Below are 24,866 nucleotides of genomic sequence, written 5' to 3'. Positions count from 1 at the left end.
GTGATCGTTAAGGAGTTTATTTATCTATCTAAAGCCTATGCAGGAGTAAAACTTAAAAAAAAAAAGAATTTTTAAAGAATGGAGGAAAAAAGGTTTGAAAAAGGTGTATAATCAATAATAGAAGAGCAAGTTGAAGCAGAATAGCAATTGAGTTGAGACATCATTTAAAAACCTTAAAAGAAGGAGAAAAGGTCAGAAAACAATATTTGAGACCTGTGTATAATCAGTAACAGGAGATCAAAACGAAGAGAATTAAAAATGAAATGAGGTGGCTTTTTAAAAATAATAATAATAATAATAATATTTTAAAAGAAAATTTCAAATGGGATTAAATCTGTAAATGTATAGAACTGTTTATAAAGTAAAGATTAAAAAGGTAATAGAAAATAAAACATATAAAAAAGATTAAAAAAAAAAAAGGATGTGTTCTCCTGGAGACTGTGTGCTCTTAATGGTTTTATCATGAAGTGTTTCTGTCTTTGCCCTTTTTTGCGAATTCAGCTTGCTGTTTCCAGAGGCCCTCCATTGGCGCCCTCGTCTGTCCTGATCTCAGTGCCTGTGGGCAAGAAGATCGCGACCCCTCCCAACACTGGGTCAGGTGCCGCTCTCCTTCTCGATAGGCAGGCGGGTCATTCCCCCTTCCGATGCTGCAGTCAGATGCTGCCTCGGGGAGAGGCAGGAGGGTGGTGGATCGTGCCCCCTCCCAGCACCAAGGTCAGGTGCTGCGTTCCTGCCAGGAAGGTGGGTGGCCACCTACACTCTTCCAGCCCTGGTCGCTTAGCTGCTCTGTGCAGCTGCCCACTCCACCTTGGGTCTGCACTCTGTAGGTGGGCTTGGGGAAGACCGTGGAACCACCCCGCCCCTGCTCCATGCAAAAACTTAGCTCCTTGTTTGTCTTGGCAGCTTGAGTTCTCTGAGGTACCAGTTCAGAAAGATCCTATGTGCCTGCGACTGTAAACAAGTCTCAGTCCTGCCCAGAAGGTTGTGGGGCCACCAGGTGCAGATTCAGGTCTTGGCCCCGCCCCTGCCCAAGAGCTGTGCACAAGAGGTTATGGTGGCTGTGGCTGTGCCTCGCCTCTCTTCTCATCAGAAGTGCTAGTAATGGCACCGCGGATCTGAGAAGACAAATGCTATGGTGCCCCTCCCCCCAGGGCATACCAGCAGTGTTTCTTTGCTTTTTTCCTCATAATTTATGGGGATCCCAAGTTGTTCTGCTCTGTATCCCCTCCCAGCCATGATGCGCAGCACCCTGCAGTCCCCCGGGGCTGCATCAGTGCTGCTGTCCCAGTCCTCCGCCTTGCTCAGGCAGCCTGGCCCAGCCCCCAGCTGCCTGCTAGCATCTCGGGCTGGGTGTCGGAGGCTGAGATCTGAGCCTCGGAGGCTCCCCCTGCATCCCGTTAGCCTCTCCATTGGAGAGGGGGAGGTTCAGTGAATGATCGCTAGTCCTCCTTTGCTGCCCTCCCCACGGTACTGGTCCCACACTTTTGCATTTTTTTCTTTCTTTCTTTTTTTTTGTCTCCTGCCAGAATTTTGGCGTCTTTGTCTTTCCAAGAGAGTGATGTTCTGTCGGAGTTCGGCAGGTGCTCTGGTTGGCTGAGTGGGTCCGTAGATGTGAGTTTTGGTGTATTTGTGGGAGAAGGTGAGCTATGAGCATTCTTCTACTCCGCTATCTTGATTTTCAGTTCGCCTGTGCCTTATTTAACATGTTGTTTCTAAGGTTGCCCTGGAGAACCTTAGGGGAAAGGGGAAAGACAGCGATATTTCAGAAGTTTTATGAGCTAGACCCCAGAAATGGTGCATTTGGTTTTTACTCACATATCTTTGGTTAAATCTCAGGCACATGGCCATATTTAATTGTTAGAGGCTTAAAAATATAATCTAGTTATATGCTCAGGAAGAGGATGAAACTGGAAACTGGTTTTGATGAATAGCTAGTAATTTCTGCCATACTAGCCATGCACAGAACTTCCTTGACCTACCACGTTCTGTTGAATGAGCTGTAAGATACACCATTATTTTCTGTTAAGAAGGAAGGGGAAAAAAGGCACTGTCAATTTAACTATTACACAATGCTTTCTAATAACTCTGATCTCTTTCAATAAATATAAAATAAAAATTTCAGATTAACTCAGTTGTATAGTTTTATGATATATCATCCTTTAACATATTTTAGAAAGAAACTGTGAGTAAAGTAAGTTGGTTTAGATCTTCCTAAAACATCTTTGCACACAGATTCCAATTCTTCTGAATTATTTTTTTCCCGTTCGGTATTGTTGATGTGTTTTTCCACAGAGTTACTTTCTGTGCAGTTAGGAAAGTTGGTGATACAGCACTAACTAAAAATGTACTCTTCTTCTGTCTGGGATTTTTCTTCTAAATCAGTGCTACCTATTCTGTAAGTTTTAATGCTGGCATTGATCTTACCAGATAGTGTTAATGAAAGGTTTTCAACCAATATTTGGACTCAAGTAGGGTCATTTAGATTGTTGCCTGGAATGTTGAGAGGTTGCAGTTGTCTAATTATATTACCAGAAATGATAAATAAATTCTTTTATATACAGTCAGTGAAGACTATCTTGACTACCACTCCCCAGCAGCAACTGTAAATATGTTTCATTGTAAGGTACCTGCCAATTTCAGAGAGATTAAAATGTTTTAAAAAATGTATCTTAGAATTGAAGATACATAGTATATTGAATTTGTTTTGAAGTTCAAGTTTTTGTATTTTTTAATATTTAGGACTTTTTTTCTAATGATGCCTAACTGATTGAAAATAATAGTTTTTTGAATTTATAAAAATAATTGCATTTTAGTTTTTCATGTTCCTTAGTTTGGAAAATTAGATGAAGTAAGGGGTAAGATGGATCAGCTATTTGGAGCATTGGCCTTTTAAAGTTATGAGTCTGATTTTAGAACAATACAAGAAAACTTTTAAACACTATTAGTTGCTTCCAAATAGAATGAACTCTGATACAGTGCATTTTCTGTCATTGGAGATATTCAGAAAGGCTCTGGATGAAAGTCAGACAAAAGCAATTCCTTTACTGGGCAATGATTGAACAAGATTTTGTGTAATGTGTAAATTTATGACTATTGCAATTTGTATTCTAAAATAATTTAATTTTGTGTAAGTGGTTTTCCCTTTTCTAATCCCTGACATTGTAATTTATCAATGCTTTCTGTTGGTGATTGGAGCACCAGTGATTTTTTTTCTTAATGTAAGACAGATAACTAAATGCAGATCACTGTTCTGTTTGTAATTAAGTGATTAAACACACTAAGCCAAGACGTTCTTTGAAACACTGATTGGTACATGGGGAGCATGGATACAAGGAATAGTGCTTTTTTCTTTGTAGATTTCACTGCAAAATATTGTTACCTGACTTTGCTGGAGGTATAGGAAAATTCTAATTTGTTGATTCTTTGAGGGTTGAGTTTGTGAAAAGGGCCAGGGTAAATTTTATTTTTTATATTTAAAAAAAAGACTTACGGAAATAACCGCTTTCCCTCTCTCCTTTCTTTCTTTTTGTTGTTAACACAGTACTTGTGGCCAGACTTTTTGTAATTATCTATACTTAAACAGCTAAATAGGGAATCTTTTGACCTTTCCTGTTAGTGGTTCAAATGGTCATTACCAGGATTGTTCATACACTTTTGGGGAGCAAATTAAATAGATGAAGGATAACCAACTTTTAGGAAGAGAGATAGGCAGAGATACATCTTTTTCTTATTTTCTTCCACATACCCAAATTTAGATGTTAAGTTACATGAGATTTACTTTTACTGAAAATGATAGTAGTGAATAATAACACTCCCAATTTAGTCTTGGCCGTTCATAACTTGCAAATAGCTCCAGTGTGGGATTTTAAAGTCTATTTAACTGTGTTTATGGAATGCTTTGTTAAGTAAATATATATTTCTTACAGCAATAAAAACAATGGGGTAAAGACATTTTTTTTTTTCCTAAGTAGGGTTGTCCTGTTAGTCTAAATATTTCATGTATCTCTCATTCTGTGATAAAGACTGCTCTAGATTTCTCTGTTAATATTTCTGGTATGCTATATGAAGTACTTTTTATTTAAAAGTATTATTTCTGTGCATATGGATTGAACTTCATTACTTTGATGATAAAAATGTTTAAATGCTTTGATGTCTGAAATATGTCTACAAATTAACATTAGCAATTTAAGGCTTTATGATTAATTACTTCTTAAGATGAATTCATGTTAGATACAAGTAAATAACATAGCTTTCCTTAAATGTTTGTATTAATTAAAAATTATTTTTTAAAAAAGTATATTATAACTAATGATAATCAAATTTGTATTCCACGTGTTAATTTATACTAAGTGTGATAATGATATAAAGGTGTTGGAAACCACTTCTAGTGGTAAATTTTGGGAAACATGAGGCCAAGAGAGGTTAACTAATTAGTTAGTCCAGTCAGCCTGGTACTAGAGTTTGTGCTCTTAATCTTGCTGCCTCTTAATGCTTTTGCAAATACTCTACTGTATGTGTTCTCTTATATAGTATTTTGTTAGTTTTTATACTAACATGTATATGTAGTACTTTGGGGCTTGCTTTCCACTTAAAATATATATTTTGATGTTTCCTTCTTTTTAAATAACTGTTTTATCATAATTTAAATTTATTTACCATAAAGTATTTTATCCTTGATGGATACTAGGTTTTTTTTTTACAGTTGCTAATAAGTTATGGTTTATAATTCTGTATATGTCTGAGACTTTCTGTGAGATAGATTCCTGAAAGTGGAACTACCAGATCAAAGGCAGTACAGATTTGAAATTTTGGTAAAACTGTTTAATCATCTCCACAATGGCTGACATAGTTTATACACAGGTCAACATTGTAGTTCTGCCAACAATAGGTGCCATTAATCCCTAAAATGTTTGCCAGTGGAAAGGGTAAAAAGTAGTAACTTGTTGCTGTTGAGATTTGCTTTTCTTTAAAACTTCCTGTTTGTTAGCCATTTGGATTTCTTTTGTGAGTTTCCTGTTTATAACTTTTCCCCATTTTTCTATTGGATTACCTTTTTTTGTATTTCCACTTAGTAAATGTTGCAGTATTTTTTGAAAGTCTATTGTTGACCAGTATGGTGATTAAGAATACAAACTTGAACCAGATAACCAGGCTGAATACTGCCTTTGCCACTTCTTTGGGAAGGTTGCTTAGTCTCCATACTTAAGTCTCTTCATTGGTAAGACAAAGTTGGTGATGGTATACCTCATGAACTTACTGTGAGGATTAAATAAATTAGTAATTTATAAATAGCATAGAACAGAATCTAATCCTTAGTCATCTCAAAGTGCTAGCTTTTATAATAATTACTGCTACTGTCATTTATGCTATCTTGTTATTAGCAAAATTTAAAACTAATGTTTTTAATGTCTCTTGCATTTTAGGTTTTATTAAATTAAGACTTTGCTCATTCTATTATTTATAAAAGTAACATACTTTTTTAGTTTCTTTGAAAAGTTGACATATTTATATTTCAGGTTTGTTATCTGTATGGAATTTATTTTGTGTGTTAGCAGGTAGGTGGCCTTAGACTTTCTCCCCAGTGAATGTCTAGTTATCCCCATTGATGTTTTCTTAGTCATATACTAAATTTTCCATGTATCCAGGATTCTTTTTCTGGACTCGTCATTGTATTTCATTGTGATCTGTTTGCCAATTGTCATGTCATTATGACACTGTTATAATGACTATAATTTATATATTTTGATAATTTGGGAAAAAACTCACTCCTTTTTCAAAGTTTATCGATTATTTTTAATATATTTTCTCAGACTGATTTTAAATTCTATTCTATTTATAAAATATTCAAAGTTCTATTCATATTTTGTTTAAAAAATCCTATAGGGTTTTGAAAAGGTTGGTATCTTTACAATGTTGAATATTCTTATCCAAGAATATATATCTCCAAAAAATTAATGAATGTGAAACATGCATATGGAGGGTCAAACAGTACAGAAGAGTGTAAAATGAAAAATAAGCCTTTGTCTCTAGCTTGATTCCCATATCTATTGCCATCATTAATAGTTCATGTATGTGCTAGAAAATTTTTGTATTTTTTTGTACTTTTGTGTACTTTTTTTTTATACACATAAGATCATGCTTTAATACTGTTTATTTTTCTGTATCTACTTTGCATCTCATAATCTATCACAGAAATTATTCCATAAGAATTTCTAATGGTATATTTCACTTATTTTTAAAGTCTTTGTAGTCTATTCTTGTGTGGAAATATTGTGATTTTGTTTAACCAGTCTGTTATTGATGGGCATTTTGATTAAGTCAGTTTCTATTTTGCTAGCATAACTAATATTTTTCGGAATGTCCTTGTGTATTTATCTTTGTATTCTTATGTATATAATAAGAATAATTTCTAGTCATGGAATTGCTAGATCAAAAGATTCAAAGTTTTCAATTGACAGATATTTCCAGTTTCCTCTCATAAAATGTTGAACTATCATTATGTTCCATTTCCACTTTAACTGTATGCAAATGCATATTTTCCAACACCAACTCTGGATTTTATTGACTGTTTTATTTTTGCCTCTCTGATTGTTTTACTATTTTTTTAAAATCATGAATGAGGTTGAACCTATTTTAATGTTTATTAGCCATTTGTTTTTCTGTTTAAGCACTTATCATGGGCCAAGCACTATACTAAGTGAGTTGCGTGTTCATTTAATGAATTATTTCCTCATATTATTTACTCATTTAAAAATGATTTTTAAAAATTAATCTCCTAAAAGTTCATTTCACATTAAGGAAATTATCTTTAGTTGTATTTGTTGCAGATTTTTTGGTTTCACCTGTTGTGCATTTTTAATGATTGTGTATGTGTGTATTTTACACACAATTTTACATTTCTATGTGATCATGTGATGTTTTATAATTTTCTTAATCTCAGTTTTGTCATCTTTGATTAGGCTTATTGCTAGATATTTAATAGATTTAAGAATTATGAACGGGACCTTTATTCTCACTTAATTTTATGATTGGTTATTGATGAGGTGTAGGAAAGTATTGATTTTTTGAATACTGATCTGGGATTTTGTTATTAGTCACAATCTTTTGGATTTTCTACATAGACAGTAAAGCCTTCTGCAAATAATCTTATAGCTTCTTAATATTTGTACCTCTTTTTTTCTTTTGCTTTTGTTAGCATCACTAGTAGAGTATTCTGTAATAATGTTCATAGGAGGCATTCTTGCCTTGTTCTTGTCTTTACTGAGGTTTATTTATGTATTAATTAATAGGATAGTAATCTCATCTTTTAGAGGCACTTACTTTGAAGGAAAGTAGTCTGTCTACCTATTAAAGGACATTACCATGAAGGTTGACAGACCTAACTTTTACTTCAGTATGTGTACTTGTGCAAACATTTTTATTCTCAACTCTTCCATTTATATAGTGAGGATAATTATTAATCTATAATGTAAAATTTTTATAAGGAAGTTACTAAATTTTTTTTTTCAGTCAGTATATTAAAGTGGTTTATAGGACTGGTTGCCTTTTATTGAGTTATTTTTAAGTACTTACCAACATTTTGCACTAGGGCATGACTTCTGAGTTATGGAAAATTTTTTCCTCTGAATTTTTTGGTCACTTTGTTGTTGATCTTAAAAGTAATTTGTGTTTTTTCATGGGCATAATATAGTGAAAGCTTATTCAGACTTTTAATTTCTTTCCTGTCAGCTCATAAACTCATTAGTCATGAAAATAGAGGGGTAAAGTAGTACAGATAAACAAAAAATGGTTATTCACAAACTCATTTTTGAAATGTATCATTCAGACAACCAACAGGGATTTAATAATGAATAAGACACGGTTTCTGCATTTCTGAATTTTGTATGATTTTTAATATTTAATAGTCTTTGTTTTATCAGCTGAGATTTACTGAGACTAATAATTTTATAGTCTATAGTTCCTAGCACGATAACTGGAATCCATTGGGTTCTCAGTAAAATTTTGTTTAACATATTCAATATTTATGAAATCTGCTTCAGATTCAGATTAAGAATATAGGTTATGATTCTGTAGGTATAGATTAGGGCCTGGGAACCTACCCTTTTAATAGCACCTCAGGGTGATTTTGTGTGGTTGCTCCCCGTAAGTACAAAATTTTTTTTCTGAATAAAGATTTTCCATTGTATCTCATAGAAAATAATTTTTGGAGGAAGCTGTTCACTGTCATCTTCAATGCCTTAGTAATGTAACTTTGCCTTTCACTTTAGACTTTAGCTTTTCATTTATAAGAAATCTGGTCATTTAGCAAAAGTGTGGGTGGGCTCTTGGTATCCACTTAGTACATATGTGTTGATTACTTGACATTGATAACTTGCAGTAATTATCAAGTTAGCTATTGATTTACTAATCCAAAGATTCATTTTAGGTTAACTTCATGATTTTTATTTATTTATTTAAAGCTGAAATTACCTTTTTCCACTTGAAATCCTTTTTAAGGCTTAGGTGCATAGAGCTTGAAAAAGTTATGCATTTCACATGAGGTCTAAAATATATTTTTCAATGACTAAAGTCTAACCTTCAGAGTATTGCACATGAATAGCTGGTTATATTCTAAGACAGCTTGCAATTTATAAAAACCTTTTTTGTATTGTATCAGTATACTCCAAAATATGAACAAATCATACCCCTAGAAATGACTGCAAGTTTGTTGACTTTACTAATTTTGGCATCATTAAGCTGGCCGAAACAAAAGTGATGATGGGAGTTTAATCCATTATAAGGTTTCTATAAAATTTCTATAGTAAAATTTTATTTTAGTAAATATTTTAATTGGTGAATAGGATCAGTTGCTTTCTACTTACTTCTGCCTTGTTTATTTTTTCCATTGCATTTCTATTCTTTCATGGAATTATATAACTGATACCAAATATATTTCATCATGATGGGAATTTAAATATTTTTTATTTAATAATTTTAATAAGAGATACAGTTTCTTGATTGATAGCTTGATTGAGCTTTACCAAGCTCAAAGGAATGGATATTTCATTTCTGAATTTAAATCAGTGATATTGCTTATCTGTGTAAACAAGCCACTTGTGTTTATTTCTCTGTGTGTGTGTGTGTGTGTGTGTGTATAGAGAGGAGGAGTGAAAGTTAGTGACCATAGAATTAAGAATTATTTGAGGTTAATGAGAAGGGAAGCAAAGTTTACTTTAGAATTAAGAAAAATTCAAATTTTTAAAAACAGATACCTATAAGGTGCTTAATACATGCCAGACATAGTTCTAAGTGCTTTACAAATGTTAACTTATGTAATTATCACAGCAGCCTCACGGAGTACAATTATTATCTCACTTTGCAAGTGAGGAAGCTGAGGTACAGAGTGGTTAGCTTGCTTAAGGTCACACTGCTGAGTGGCAGAGTCTGACTTTGAACCAAGACCTTCTGGCTTTATATCCTCTTCACTTACCTTATGTTAATGCATGCTTTTGTTTCCCCAAAGCATTGCTGATGTGCTTCTGTGTAATGTGTTTATAACGTCAAATTATATTTACTGTTTGGGAAAGATGTATTTTATGCTGAGCATTATATAATTTATGGATTACAACTCATAATGCCATAGTGTTAGTTTTTAATTTAAAACATAAGCAACAAGTAGAAAAAATAAAGTTGGATAACAAAATTGTTGATAATTGTCAAAAAGTTGTCAACATTGTGGAGAAGGCTTTATCTCTTCAAGTAGTTGTGTAATGAATACCACTTTACACCATGTAAAAAAATTATTCACATGTCTTTGTAATTCACCTTGTTCCAGATTTGCACTTAAGAATTATTGAAAGTTTAAAAAAATTTGCTTTTTAAGATTTTTTAAAACTAGTCATTTTTTTTAAAGTAATGGAATGGACCACATACTGAACATAAACTATATTTTGCAACTTTAGCAACATGCTCTATGAAATTACTTCTCAGACTAGAGTGCTAAGGTATCTATGAGTCTTTCCCAGAGAGTATGTAAAGCCATGCGATAGAATTATTACTCTTTTAGAGCACTGGTTCTACTAAAAGATTGGTGGGGGTGGAATATTAAATGATGTAATTGATCGGCATTTAAAAAGTTTTTTTATGTTGAAATTAAATGAATCTCAAGATAAAAGGCAAAAGAATTTCACAGTAGTCTCTACCCTAGAGATCCTGAAGATATGAATTAGTTCATTCTGTGGAAAGGTTTCAGGAGTGTTTGACTGTATTTGAAGTCATTGTCTTGGAAAGTTATGAAAGTAGTAAACCTAACGAGCATAAAATGCTGGTCAGTAAAGTTGAGAAGGAGCCCTCATTTTAATAGTCAGTCAGTTGCTGTAGTATCGGTATACTAAAGTGTTAATCAATAATCTTTGTTAGGCTGTTGAAAAGAGTAATATTATCAAAGACACATCTTGTTTTAACTCTTGGAAATATCTTGTTTTCTTGGCTTTTATTTTAGTAAACTCTACTTTAAATTTTTTTTATTTTTTATTTTTTAACTTTTTTATTGAGTAATATTCATTTTACAATGTTGTGTCAAATTCTAGTGTAGAGAACAATTTTTCAGTTATATATGAACATATATATATATTCATTGTCACATTTTTTTCTCTGTGAGCAACCATAAGATCTTGTATATTTTTCCCTGTGCTATACAGTATAATCTTGTTTATCTATTCTGCATTTTAAAATCCCAGTCTGTCCCTTCCCACCCCCCACAACCTTGGCAAGCACAAGTTTGTATTCTATGTCTATGAGTCTGTTTCTGTTTTATACTTGTTTTGTTTTGTTTTGTTTTTTTTAGCTTCCACATATGAGCGATCTCATACGGTATTTTTCTTTCTCTTTCTGGCTAACTTCACTTAGAATGACATTCTCCAGGAACATCCATGTTGCTGCAAATGGCATTATGTTGTCTGTTTTTATGGTTGAATAGTATTCCATCATATAAATATACCACATCTTCTTTATCCAGTCATCTGTTGATAGACATTTAAGCTGTTACCATGTCTTGACTATTGTAAATAGTGCTGCTATGAACATTGAGGTGCAGGTGTCATTTTGAAGTAGGGTTCCTTCTGGATATATGCCCAGGAGCGGGATTCCTGGGTCATATGGTAAGTCTATTCCTAGTCTTTTGAGGAATCTCCATACTGTTTTCCACAGTGGCTTCCCTTGCCTCCCTCTCCCACTCTTAATGATTTAGATGTCTTCTTTTACAATTTTGTGTTTATTCTTTTTGTAATTCATGGCAGTTCTCTCCTTTCCAGTTATGAGTTTCTCATTTTTGTAGCATCCTGCTTCTTTTCTCTTTAAAGTAGACCTGTCAATATTTCTTTTAGCATGGGTTTAGTGTTACTAAACTCTTTTAGTTTTTGCTTGTCTGTGAAGTTCTTTATCTCTCCTTCTATTCTAAAGGATAGCCTTGCTGGATAGAGCATCCTAGGCTGCATGTGTTTTTCATTCAGGACTTTGAATATATCTTGCCACTCCCTTCTGGCCTGTAGTGTTTGTTTAGAGAAATCAGCTGATAGCCTTGTGGGGGTTCCCTTGTAACTCACTGTTTTTCTCTTGCTGCCTTTAGGATCCTTTCTTTATCCTTGACTCTGGCCATCTTGATTAGGATATGTGTTGGTGTGGGTCTGTTTGAGTTCTTCCTGTTTGGGACCCTCTGAGCCTCCTGTACTTGGATATCTGATTCCTTCTTTAGGTTTGGGAAGTTTTCAGTCATGATTTCTTTAAATACCTTTTCAATCCCCTTTGTTCTTTCTTCCCCTTCTGGAACCCCTATTATGCATAGATTGGCACACTTTATATTACCCCATAGGTCCCTTATATTGTTTTCATTGTTTTTTATTTGTTTTTCTCTCAGCTGTTCTGATTGGGTGCTTTCTGTTGTTCTGTCTTCTAGGTCACTTATTCATTCCTCTGCATTATCTGGCCTGCTTTGTACAGCCTTTAGGTCAGCTCTCATCTCAGCAAATGAGTTTACTAATTCTACTTGGTTCTTCTTTATAGCTTCTATTTCATTTTTGACATATTTTATATCTCTCGACACTATTTCTTTTAATTCGTTCAGTACTTTGATCAGTCCTTTTTTGAAATCTTGATCTAGTAGGCCATCAATGTGTATTTCCTTGATCGTGCTTTCAGGGGATTTCTCTTGATCTTTTAATTGGGAGTGGTTCCTCTGCTGCTTCTTATTGCTCATATCTCTCTGGCACTGTGGTTTAAGGAGTGTCAGTTATCTAGTTCTCCTGGAGATGCTGTGCTCTTAATGATTTTATTGAGAGGTCTTTGTGTCTTTGCCCTGTTTTGTGAACTCAGCTTGCTGTTTCCAGAGGCCCTATATTGGCGCCCTTGTCTGTGCTGCTCCCAGTGGCTGTCAGCTAGCAGATAGCACCCCCTCCCAACACTGGGTCAGTTGCTGAGCTCTTATCCGGTGGGCGGGTGGGTCACTCCCCCTCCCGATGCTGCAGTCAGATGCTGCACACGGGGAAGGCAGGTGGGCGGATTGCGACCCCTCCCAGCACCGTGGTCAGGTGATACGTTCCTGTCAGGAAAGCGGGTTACTGCCTGCCCTTTCCTGGTGCCAGTCGCTCCGCTGCTCTGTGCAGCTGGCAGCTCCGCTTCAGATTGGCATTCGAAAGACGGGCTCCAGGAAGACTGCAGAACGGCCCCACCCCTGCTTCGTGCCAAATCTCAGCTCCTTGTTTGTCTTGGCTGTGTGAGTTCTCTGAGGTGCCAGGGCAGAAAGATCCTGTCTGCCTCCAGCTGTAAACAAGTCTCAGTTTTGCCCAGGAGGTTGTGGAGCCCCGGGTGTGGATTCAGGTCTCGGCCCCACCCCCACCCAGGCGCTGTGCACAGGAGAATATGGCAGCTGTGGCTGAACCCCGCCTCTCTTCTTGCGTGAAGTGCCAGTAATGGTGGCGCAGGTCTGAGGAGACAACAGCTATGGTGCTTCTCCCCTCAGGGCACACCAGCCGTGTTGCTTTGCTTTTTTCTCAATTTATGGGGGACCGAGGTTGTTCTGCTGTGTATCCCCTCCCAACCACAGCACGCAGCACCCTGCAGTCCCCCAGGGCTGCCTTAGTGCAGCCACCCCTGTCCTCCACCTGGCTTGGGCCACCTGCCCTGGCCCCAGCTGCCGGCTCGCGACTCAGGCTGAGGGTCACTGGGACCCTTTGTGCCCATTTAACTCAGTTCTGTTGGTCAAGGGGTGCTCGGTAGATCTGAGCCTCGGAGGTTCCCCCTCCGTCCCACTGGCCTCTCCATTGGAGAGGGGAGACCCAGCGAACAAGCGCTAGTCCTTCTTTGCCACTCCCTCCCCACGGGATTGGTCCCACACTGTTTTGCTTTTTCTTCTTTCTTTTTTCCTACCAGATTTTTGGTGTCTTTGTCTTTCGAAGAGGGCGATGTTCTGTCGGAGTTTGGCAGGTGCTCTGGTTGGCTGAGTGGGTCCCTAGATGTGAGTTTTGGTGTATTTGTGGGAGAGGGTGAGCTACAAGCATCCTTCTACTCTGCCATCTTGCTTCCTCAGTAAACTCTACTTTTGAGTACTCCTAAGTAAAATTAGGATTTATAAAAAAGATAATTTGGGGGCTATTATTTAATTTACCAAAGGGTTGCACATAGTATTCCTTTAAATGGTTTGCTGCTTTAGCCTTCAGGCCTGCATATAAATAAAGCAAGTAGTTTATTGGTGTTTAGTTTTTTTAATGTAAAACATCATGGGGAAAGATTAAAAGGATATAAATTTGAAAACGTTGACTGAAAAAAATGCACAACCTAAAAGTGGAGAGTTATGTTTTATTTGGCAGACATTTGTGAGGACTTTAAGTCCAGGATAACAGCCTCTCAGATAGCTCTGAGAGACTGCTCCCCAGGGGAGGAGCCAGGATTATATGACTTTTTGCAACAAAGATCAGGTAGTTAGAACATTAAAAGATTAATTAAAGAAAGCCAGATAGCTCAAGTTCAGGAATTTAGTCCTTTTCTGTGTATGGGAAGATGGAAAATTCTGGGCTCATTGGAATCATTCCTGTGATCTGCATCCAGGTATCTAGGACTAGTATCTCACTGGTGGATGGTGGTAGTGGCTGATGACTTGATGGGTGCAGCTCCTTTATTTACTGATATGGCAGGTAGTGTTTTTCATTCGTAACTTGTATAGCCAGTTTTTTTTTTTTAAAAGTACCTAATAGAATTTGGTGTAAGCAATATTGATAATTGCCCTTTAATTTCATTCTGAATACTGAAATTAGGGCTTCTATGTGCCACTTAACTTTTTGTAAAAAAGTATGACCATTAAAACTAATCATTTGACTTATAGAATGACCTGAATATATTCCTGGGTTATCCAGATGATAGTTGTGACAGAAGGGTTTTTTACTTAATTAACTTCAGAAAGTTGAGGTGGGGAATTTTTTAGTAGGGCTGGTAAGGGGAGAGGAAATTAAAGGGTTTGCATGCTGTCCTGGAGTGTATTTTCTGTGTGGAATTTGCCATCCACTAGCACAGAGAAGTATAAAGTATTTTCTTTGTGTAAAATATTAAATAAAAAAATATGCTTTGTTCTTTTTACTTTTACTCTTTTGTTTTACTAACATTTTGATTTGACTAAAGAAGAATAGCAGTTGGTAGAATTGTCATAGTTCTCAGGTTTTCAGAGCTAAGTATTTTCTATTATCACTTTATTTGTTGTTCATTCAAGCATGATTAATTTACACCATCTTTAAAACTCTGTAGATTGCACTTTTTATAACTTGGCTAATAACTTTTATAATAAAGAATGAATTAAAACATAAATTGTTCATGATAAAAGAAAAAATTTCTAATTTCTTCTTTCAAATTCTTTACTTATACTCTAGTAGGAGATGAACCCAAAATAGGAATTGAAGAGTTGAAGAGGGTATTTTTGGGTGGGGGACTTGTTGATAGGATATAGGAGAACTATTAAAATAGAGGGGGTGGGGGAAGAAACTTTACAAACTGAAACTTCTGTACATGTGGTGGTAATTGTTTCTTATTCCTCTAAAGATGTGTCCCACAATTTCTTGTTATTCTTGCTGTTTTGCGGGGAGAGATCCTTTATTTTGAGGGTATAATTTCTGTGATATGATGAAGAATACTAGAATTCAAAAAAAATTATGGCAAGTATATGATAGCAAGCTGAGTCCAAATTGCAATGACAAAAGTAATATAAGAATAAGGAAAAAAAATCTGTAGCAACACTGGAAAACAGGAAAGGATGCATTCAGTGGACAGAAAATTTGGGGACTTTATGGAAGATGTTAAGACTGACAAGATTAAATTATTAAAAACCACTATTACTGAACAGCTTGTTAACTCAGCATAGGGAAAATTAACTGAGGGCAATATCAAGGTAATTAGAACTCTACAATCAGTGAATCTAGAAGAAAAATCTGCTAGTTTCTCCCCTTTACCACACTAAGGGCAAAACCCACCTACAGAGTCCCACAGCCTTGTATTACGTGCATGATGGGAGTGAGGGGGACTCTGGAGAAAGGAAGGCAGTGACCTGAACCAGATAGCAATACTGAACAATTTATATCTTTATTTAAAAAGGTAAAGACAGTGATGAAATACTAGATATTTGAAGGAAATTGGCAGTTTACTAAAACAAACAGAGCATATAGCCTAGACATCAGTTAATGTAAACAAAATAGCAAGCTGAAAATTTCTAGTGTCTAGAGAAAGGAACAATGAAAAAAAGTTCTTGATGACTAAAAATATGACTGCCAAGTACAGCCCCTAGAGACCAAAAATACTGAAGGTGCTAGAATCCAGAGTACTAAGTTGATTCCAAAGCTGTTATCAGAACACTTGCTGACCTAAAGGCTTGCATTTAAAGGTCACATGGTTTTCAGGGGAGAGATCTTTGGACCTCCTCTAGACAAGAAGTTGAAATTAAGGCTTCTGCATAAGGCCAAGACTCTTCAAGGTAAGACTAATGAAAGAGAGTACAGAAAATTAAATTTAACTTCCAGCAGAGAACTTCAGAAAAATTTTCACCTCTTGGCATTTGGGTGTGAGACTGAAACATTTCCCCTAAAAATCTGTGACCCTAAGCCTGCCTTCATGTGGGTGTGGGACTCTAATTTATCCACCTGCCTAGTTAAACTGCAGACAGAGAAAGTTATTTAAAAATAGCCAAATGTTGGTGGTATACAAAGCACCTAACAGAAACAGAAGTTAATACTCTTTAGGGGGATGCACCTTCAAGATAAGTCTTTTAGTATGTCTTTTGGTAGAGCCTGAATGCAATACTTTGGACAAAATCAACAATCATGAGCAAGAGTAAGCAGTAGAAACAAACGGCAAAAGTAGACTTCTGTGCTATTGAAATTACTAGGTAAGAGTATGGAATGAATATATATATATATATATATATATATATATATATATATATATATATATATATATATATAATGTTTAAAGAATTAAATGGAGAATTAGAAATGTGAACAAGAGACAAAATACTATCAAGAAGTACCAGGAAGATTTGAAAAAGAATAGAACTTTTAGAAATTAAAAATACAATAATTAAAATTGAAAAACATTGACAAGTAGGTTAAACCCAGTTGAAGAGAGAATTAATGAACTTGAAGACAGATTTGAAAAAAAAATAGAAACATGAAAGAGATATTTAGAGATAGAATAAACATATCTAACTTATGTGAGTTTGGAGTTAGAAAAGGAGAATGAGGAGACTGACAATCCATATCCAAAGAAGGAATGCCTGAGAATTTTTCAAAATTAAAACGTGTGAATCATAGTCTGAAAAAAACACAGTAAATATAGAGAAAGAAAAATAACTGGATGCTATAAAGGACAAAGAAAATATAAGAGTACCCAGAAATAATCAGATTATCTAGAAAGATATAAAATTAGACTGGTAGCAGACTTCTAAACTCCAACAATAGATGCCATATGTCAAAGAATTCAATCTTCAAATACTAAAAGAAAAATATCCTAGAAATAACTAGCAAAATCATTCAAAAACAAGTGTTTTGAAATATATTTTCAGACTGATATCAAATCGATAAAAATTTAAATGCTTGATTATACTGTGTTGGTGAGCATGTGTAGCAACAAGAACTGTTAGCTTGCAGAAATATAAACAACTCTTTTCAAGAGTAATTTGGGAATGTCTAGTAAATTCAAATGAACATTTCTCCAGTGACCCAGAAATTGTACATATGTATGTATGTATATACACATACACATACATATACCTTAGCATTGTTTTGATCTGTTTTATTGATTTGACCATGACATAACTGAAATCATATTTTCAGGAAACAGAATTTACTCTTACTCCAAACAGTGCATTTTAATCTATCTCTGTGCCTTACTACTCTGTTCATTTTCTTCCTTTTCCCCCTTAATGCATCACCACTCTTTTTTTTTTCTTTCTTTCTTTTTTTTTTTTTAAATCTGTGACCTACTAAGGTGATTTTATTGGTGCATTGTGAGCTGTAGTTAGGAAAACACTGCCTTAAGGAAACTCACACATAAGTGCAAAGAGAGAAGGATAAGGATGTTCATAACAGTGTTGTTTGTAAGAGTGAAATATTGGAAGCAATTTTTTTTTTTAGTTGAAGTATGGTCAGTTACAATGTGTCAATCTAGTATACAGCATTATATCCCAGTCATGCATATATATACACATATTTGTTTTTGTATTCTTTTCCATTAAAGCTTATTATAAGATAGCAAATATAGTTCCTTGTGCTATACAGAAGAAATTTGTTTTTTTAAATCTATTTTTATATGTAGTGGTTAACATTTGCAAATCTCAAATTTCCACAATTATCCCTTCCCACCTCATTTCCCTTGGTAACCATGAGATTGTTTACTATGTCTGCAAGTGTGTTTCTTTTGTAGACTAGTTCATTAGTGTCCTTTTTTTTCTTTTTCTTTTTTTTTTTTTTGAGATTCCACATGTGAGTGATATCATATGGTATTTTTCTTTCTCTTTCTGGCTTACTTCACTTAGAATGATGATCTAAAAACTAGAATTAATCTTAAGCCCTAATAAATGACGAGTGGATAAATAAACTGTGGTATATCCATGTGAGGACTTTTAACCATAAACACAGTAAATCAGTGAATTATGATAACCATATTCAGTGGATACATTTACAGAATGATGCTGAGTATAGAAAACAGAGTGCAGAAGAATATAAAGTATGATTTTTATATGAAGCTTCAAAATGCAAAGCAAGACTACATGAAATATATAAGGAAATCCATGGAAATGATAGATACCAAACTTACGTGATCTCTGGGAGGGAAAGAAAGGCATTTTTGTTATCTAAGTAACTTTTTTTTTCCTAAGCTGGGAGGTAGATACAGAGATGTTTATTAAATATTACCTTATACTTCTTTGTTTGTCTAAAATACTTCACAATAAATTTTTTTAAAAGGGAAGTGATATTGAGATTTCTCTCAGAGAGTGGAGCAAAAAGAGTTGACCATTATGAGAGAAAAGTTTGAGACCTACAAAATAGATCCAAGAGATCACTATTTGTGAAATAGGAGTTCCAGAAGTGAAAAATACATAACTGCAGAAATAGTGGACAATGAAATGGTAGAGTAAGAAGAATACCTGAAAAAATGAGCTGAAGAATGCCTTAAAAAAAGATACACTGAAGTCAGATTTCTGGTAAAAATCAAATACTGGTCAAACTTTGAATTCCAAGGATCAAAAGAAAATCAAGTTTCCAGTTAAACTGGTTTGGTTTACCCTAATGAAAAAAAGAATTGGACTGGCATCTGACTTTTTTAATGCAGCTGTGGATACTAGGGAATAATGGAAAAATTCCTGTAGGATTCTGAGGTAAAAATACTAAGGTTCTGTATGCAGCAAAACTGTTTTTAAAGTATGAAGACAAAATACATTTTCTCTCCAAAGACTCTGAACTGTAACACAAACTTGAATGAGTGTACTGTTTGGAACTACTTAAGCAAAATGAAATGAATCAGAATGGAGAATTCTGGATGGAAAAAACAAACATACATTGCACATAGATGAACAAAAACAAACAACAAACCAAAACCAAGTCAGTCAGTGAAACTTATGGTAAAAAAAAATTGTAAATAACATACTTTGGTGTACATTTGCAGTATAATATAACTAGAGAAAATATTGCTAATAAAATGGAAGATATGAAAAAAATGACAATTAGGACATAAAATTTTAGATGATTAGTAATAACAAAACCTGTGGGAGTGGAGTGATGACGGGAATAGAGTAAAAGAATACTATGCATAGTATTTCTGTTCATAGAACTACAGAAGTGGATACTTCATACTTCTTTGTATGTGAAGAAATACAGATGGAAATACATGTTGAGAATTTGAGAAGACTTTTGTTAAAGGATGATGGAGTATCAGCTCTGCCAACCTTCTCCATATCTGTTTGAAATGACTAAAAATTTATGTTTTTTTTAAAATTAATAAGCAGTTAGCATTAGGCAGCAAGAAAGGATGACATTGGTATTAGGTTTTGGGAATTTCCCTGAAGATAGAAAGTAGATGGAATGACAGTTTCCACGAAACCAGAGCAGAGAAGAACCACAACTGAAAGTGAGAAGTTTCTCCTCAGTGGACCCCAAGAAACTCCATTTGTATTGTTACTAGTTTTAAAGAATTGAAGGGGTCTGTAGGAGTGATCATCAGAGTAATTAATCTAAAAACTGCCTGCACTAGCTGAACTCTTTCCTTCTTCATTTGTACAGAATGGTTGTCAGCAAGGGTATTTGTCTCTAAAAGACTTGTGTTCTGCACAAGATGAATCTGCAGAAAGCTGTGGTATGTGTCCTGGGGTTGAAGAGAGTGGCAGAGCAGGGCCTGAGAACACAGAGGGGAGGAAACCTCTGTATGGTTCCACATACATGAAATACAATAAAAAGCTCCACCACAAAAGTAGCCTTTCTATTATTAGCAATTACAATTTCCAGCCCACAACCTGCTTTAAAATGACCACACTTTCTGAATTAAAATATGTCTCTTGATATGCTCCACCCACTCACATTAAGCCTAAAATCAGCTCTCTCATTCAAGGAAGGTGCCTTCAGAGAGGGACAGAGTTGTAGGTCTGCAGGAGAAACCCAGCTCTGGAACACCATTCACAAATTTGGGATACTATTGATTACCAGAAAACCAATAATACAAATAGAAGATGAACTGAGAGAAATAGTGACTTCTGGGAAATGAGAATGTTGCAAGAAATAGGTGGAACTTACATGTAATTTGTATCCTCCAAGAATGAGGATAACACAACTGAAAAGAATAGAGTGTTCTCAAAGAAGCAATCTGCAGAGTTCTCAGAAACAAACAAACAAAAATTGTTAACATTAAAAAAAAAGGAAGCATGAAGGGCTGAAAGCCAAATTAATGATTTAGAAGTAAGGTTTAGGAAACTTTCTAGAACCTAAAGTAAAAAAGATAAAGATTGAAATATGAGCATATGTTACAGGGCACGGAATCAGGTATGTGTTCCAGGGACGCCACAGAGTGCTACATGAATATTACGAAAGATGAGTTAAATCACTACATACAGATGGGAAAAGATGGTCTAGATACGTAAAGTGAAGAAGCAGGTTGTGAGAGCAGTATGTTTAGTTTATTGGTGATCAGAAATCATATGCCTGTTAAAATATGCACAAGAAAGGCATGAATGGTCTCCTTTTGAGAAAAAGATGGAGGAATGAAAGAGGAATACTTTTCATTTTCCTAAAAACATAATGCTGTTTTGTAAGGAGCATATTTTTATTTAAAAAATAAAGCATAATAAGTTATGCTGAGAGGGAAGGAGGAGAGCAATATGAGGGTAACAGTGGTTACCTAAACCACTTTGATTTACACATAGTCTCAAGTCCATAATTTTCTTTGTAACATACAACCTTTCTGGTCCTTCTTGGCAACCATCTCCTTTCTTCATTTCCTATATTCTCATAGAAGTGTATTTTCACAGACTTCTCTGAAATTTCTTTACCCAGAGTATTGGGGTGGGGGTGGCTGATTCCCTCATTGCATGTAGATTTTATGGGAGAGGGTATGTATGTGGAGAATAGCTTAAAGTAAGGGTATCTTCTTAGTATTGCTTTATTAATACAAGGTAGTATGAATCCAACATCTTTTGTAGAATGAGTCAGGATGTAAATAAATTAAAATAATGGGTAGTAAAGGGAAAAATAAAGACTGACCTAGTCAGAATTCTGAGGTATCCTGGTGGGGTTTTTTGGGTTGAGAGTAGGAATTGCTTAATATTAGAATAGTAGTAATATGTGAGTATAGTCACAAAGGTGTGAAGTGGTGTTCTGGACCATCTTAAAGGCCCCATCCTTTTTGTGAGGAGATGGATATGATCCTTGATCTCAAAATACTACATCTACTATAAACTTCTGAACCCTCCACCATCATTCAGGATGCATCTCTAATGGTTGAAGAAGTGGTGGAGGATCACATGGGAGAGAATGCCTGAGGATCCTTGCCTGGGACAAGTCTTGGGAAGAAAAATATTGCAGGTATTCTTCTTCTATATTTTACTTGGTTGCTGTTTTTTTTTTTGGATAAAAAAATTTTTTTCCTGGAATGAGTGAGAAGTGGTTAGTGGGAGGTGGGAGATGGGAGGGGTAGGGATGGAGTAGTCTTCTTTTGTAAGAATGGTAGAAGAATTAGGAAAGAATACCAGCATCTTTCTGTCTTTCTTTTTCTGCTTTTGCACAATGTTTGCTGTCATCTTCACAATAAAGGAAGTTGTATCAGAATTCTTTCATCACAGATTCACTTCTATGGTAATAAGATTTTACCAAGAGCATTTAGGTACATAGCATGTAATAGTATTAGCTGGCAGCAAATTTAAAAACCAGTGGAAAGTGTTTAGATCTGTGAACTATATTGAATTTTAAATATTTTAAATATATACTTAAAAAGCTTGTTTGAAATTAACTTGTTGATTATTTCTTCTTTGATTGGTTAGTTGGTTATTTAACCATTTGACACTGACTTATTTCTTAGCCATGATGATGTTTAACACTGATGTGCATTTAGAATAAGGAGTTAATTAACTGGATCGCCTTAAGTCTTAAATTCTTGATAGCTCTCTAGAGCAGTAGAGATGCAGGTGTCAAGAGCTCAGTGAGTGGCTTCCAAGTTAGCCCTAGTTCCAACATAGTTTATAAATTTTGCAAAAAGATTTCTTCCTTCAGATTGTGTCAGGAAATATCATAGATATTTTCTAAATATCTGCTTATTGAAGTTTTAGAAATGGTATCTTCAGTTGTATTCTTGATAAATTATAACTCTGTTGTGCTTTTTAAATTATATAAAAGATGTATGCATGAGTATATGGGGGGCAAAGTTGAGAGCAGTTGAAACGTATACCTGTAACAACTCAATTAAGTGGATTGGACAAGGATACGTCACTAAAATTGGCCAAGGTAAAGTACAATGAGAGGATATGCTGGTAGAGTTTTCTTTTTTTCTTTTTTGTTTCAATGAGTGTAAGAAATGTTGCTCCTATTAGAGATTTTTGTATTATTTTCTCTTTCTTCTTTTTTTTTTTTTTCTAGTGTGGGCACTAGGAAAAGAGCTCTTTTATCCCATCTTGTCTTCCAGTCCGTTTTGAATCAAGGAAGACTCATTGAAAACTCCTTTGAGAAGAGTCTGTTTTGAAGAAGGAAAAAGAATTACTGTTGAGAGAAGGCATACAGACCAGAAGGGTGATAGAAACATGTGTTTTTGTTTTGTGTGTCACACCAACAGGACTTCATAGAGAGAACATGGAGAACTGAGAAGGGAGAAAATTAAGGAATGACTGAAAATTTTGGGTTCTAATGGTAAAATGCTGGCCATCTACTAATATGAAAAGACAATTGTTGCCTTAGTCCCAGGACTTTCTGTCTGCTATGCACAGTTACCATAAACTCTTCTCACATTCAGAATGACCGCTTTGTTCTCTGTGAATGATGGCACTCTTGCTTCTGTTTCAGTGGTGCTTCCAAGGATGAATGAAAATATATAGTATCTGCCAAAACCTAAAACGTACAGTCTGTTTATTTATTACTGGAGCTTTGCAAGATACTCTTGCATTTTAAAATTTTGTAGTGCTCAAAGCCAACCATTATAGGGTTTTGGTTTTGTTTGGTTTGGTTTGGGTTTTTTTTTTTTTGTCAGTAAATAATAGATTTTCGAGATGAAGTATGATTCTTAATCATATTGTGGTCAGTTTTCTCCAATCTGATATCCATAGACAGCTTGATGAAATTTAAGATTTTATTTTTTATACTTAAATAATTATGTTGTTATGTTGTGTGATCATATGATTTCCTGTTTTTCCTGAGATTGTAACAAACCTTATTTTATTGTATATGTCAAAATAAAAATTTTAAAATAGTAAATATGCTGTAATATTGTGGCTACCGATATATTAATTTTCTACTAAATATCAAGTTTGGTTTTGGTGCAAACCCTGATCCTAGATGACATTTTTTGGAAGCTGTTTATCTGTGTTATGTAAGAAGCATCTTATGGATTTGGCTTGTGTGTGTGTTTTAAATATTATTTGTTTTTATTTTATTTTATTTTATTTTATTTTATTTTATTTTATTTTATTTTTTTACTGTGTAATCATTCTTTTAGGCAGCTTTTCTTTGGAAGACAAGGAAGACTATATTTTTGAAATTGCAATTAGTTGTTTCAGTTCTCCAGACCAGTAATATGAATTCTGAACCTTATTTCTAATTCTCCAGTCTTTCCTTATTTTAAGGACTACTAGAACAGGTTGTGATCCCTTTTGAACATAATGTCTCAGTAGTCAAGACTGTTTTCTCCTCAGCCTTTCTCCAAGGGGTATTTCTTGATTGAAAGTCCCTCCTGTATACTGGGTTCTCTTCCGAGTGCCCTCTTATTAATACAGAGTGATTGTGTATGTATATGTAAAGGGCTGACTTTGTTTCAATATGACATAGGGAATTGTACAAACATGTTTATTACTACATTGCTTGTTGTTGCAAGAAGCTAGGAATTACTTTAATGTACACAGAGGGAGAATAGTTGTCATGGAATATTATGGAACTATTAAAAATGGGTTCTCTGTTCATTCTAAGGAATGTCTGTGATGTTTTAATGAGTGAAGAAAGTTATAATTCACTGAGTATCCTATTTTAGAAAACTTGTTTCTGTAAAACATGTATATATATTTGAAACAAAAAAATTACAATTATCTTGATATATGGGATAGAGGATAAAGAAGAAATAGGGATGATGTTTTTTTTCCTTTTTCATATTTTTTGTATTATCACATTGGTTTCAGTGAAAGTGTTAACTTTTGTAATTTTTGAGGAAGAGTTTAAGAATTATGGAGAAAGTACTTAAGTGTAGCTTTGTTGTATTTTATAACTTTATAAAATAATTTACTAGACAAAAATAAAAATATTTACAGTGTTCAGTGATACACACAATTTACTATTACTGTGAAATGAGTCAAGGAGGGTGCAATGTTGATTATGATTCCATGAGAACACCAAGTTAGAAGCCAGCTTTAAAGGAGTTAACGGGAGTCTGGGTTAGTATAGACATTTGAGATGTCGTCAAAGTTCTTATTATACAGGGACTAGTTTCGGTTTAGCCTCTTTCTCTCTTAGCCTTCTTTCTCTCTTCAGCCTCTTCTTGCATTTGAGACACTAAATTGCCCCCCAAAATGTAATTGAATTTACTTGTATTCCTTCTCTTTACCCCTTCTTGGGAGCAGGCAGAAAGGGAGCATCCAACAGTGTAACAAAGAGAAAGAGGGGTGTTACTTGAATACTGTG

The 24,866-nt window shown here is 34.7% G+C and overlaps 1 protein-coding gene and 1 long non-coding RNA gene across 4 annotated transcripts in view; both read left to right on the top strand.

Moving 5' to 3' along the window:
• MACROD2 (mono-ADP ribosylhydrolase 2) overlaps positions 1-24,866 on the top strand; it is a 1,889,921-nt gene that overhangs the window by 24,161 nt on the left and 1,840,894 nt on the right. The window lies entirely within an intron of this gene.
• LOC140687367 (uncharacterized) lies at positions 537-23,385 on the top strand. Its single transcript, XR_012061619.1, has 4 exons — positions 537-741; positions 1,527-1,639; positions 21,479-21,578; positions 22,626-23,385. It is a non-coding gene; the product is annotated as an uncharacterized lncRNA (long non-coding RNA).

This window comes from Vicugna pacos, chromosome 19 (assembly GCF_048564905.1).
Source record: "Vicugna pacos chromosome 19, VicPac4, whole genome shotgun sequence".
In the NCBI taxonomy this organism is placed as follows: Eukaryota; Metazoa; Chordata; class Mammalia; order Artiodactyla; family Camelidae; genus Vicugna; species Vicugna pacos.
This window is presented reverse-complemented; position numbering and strand designations above follow the sequence as displayed.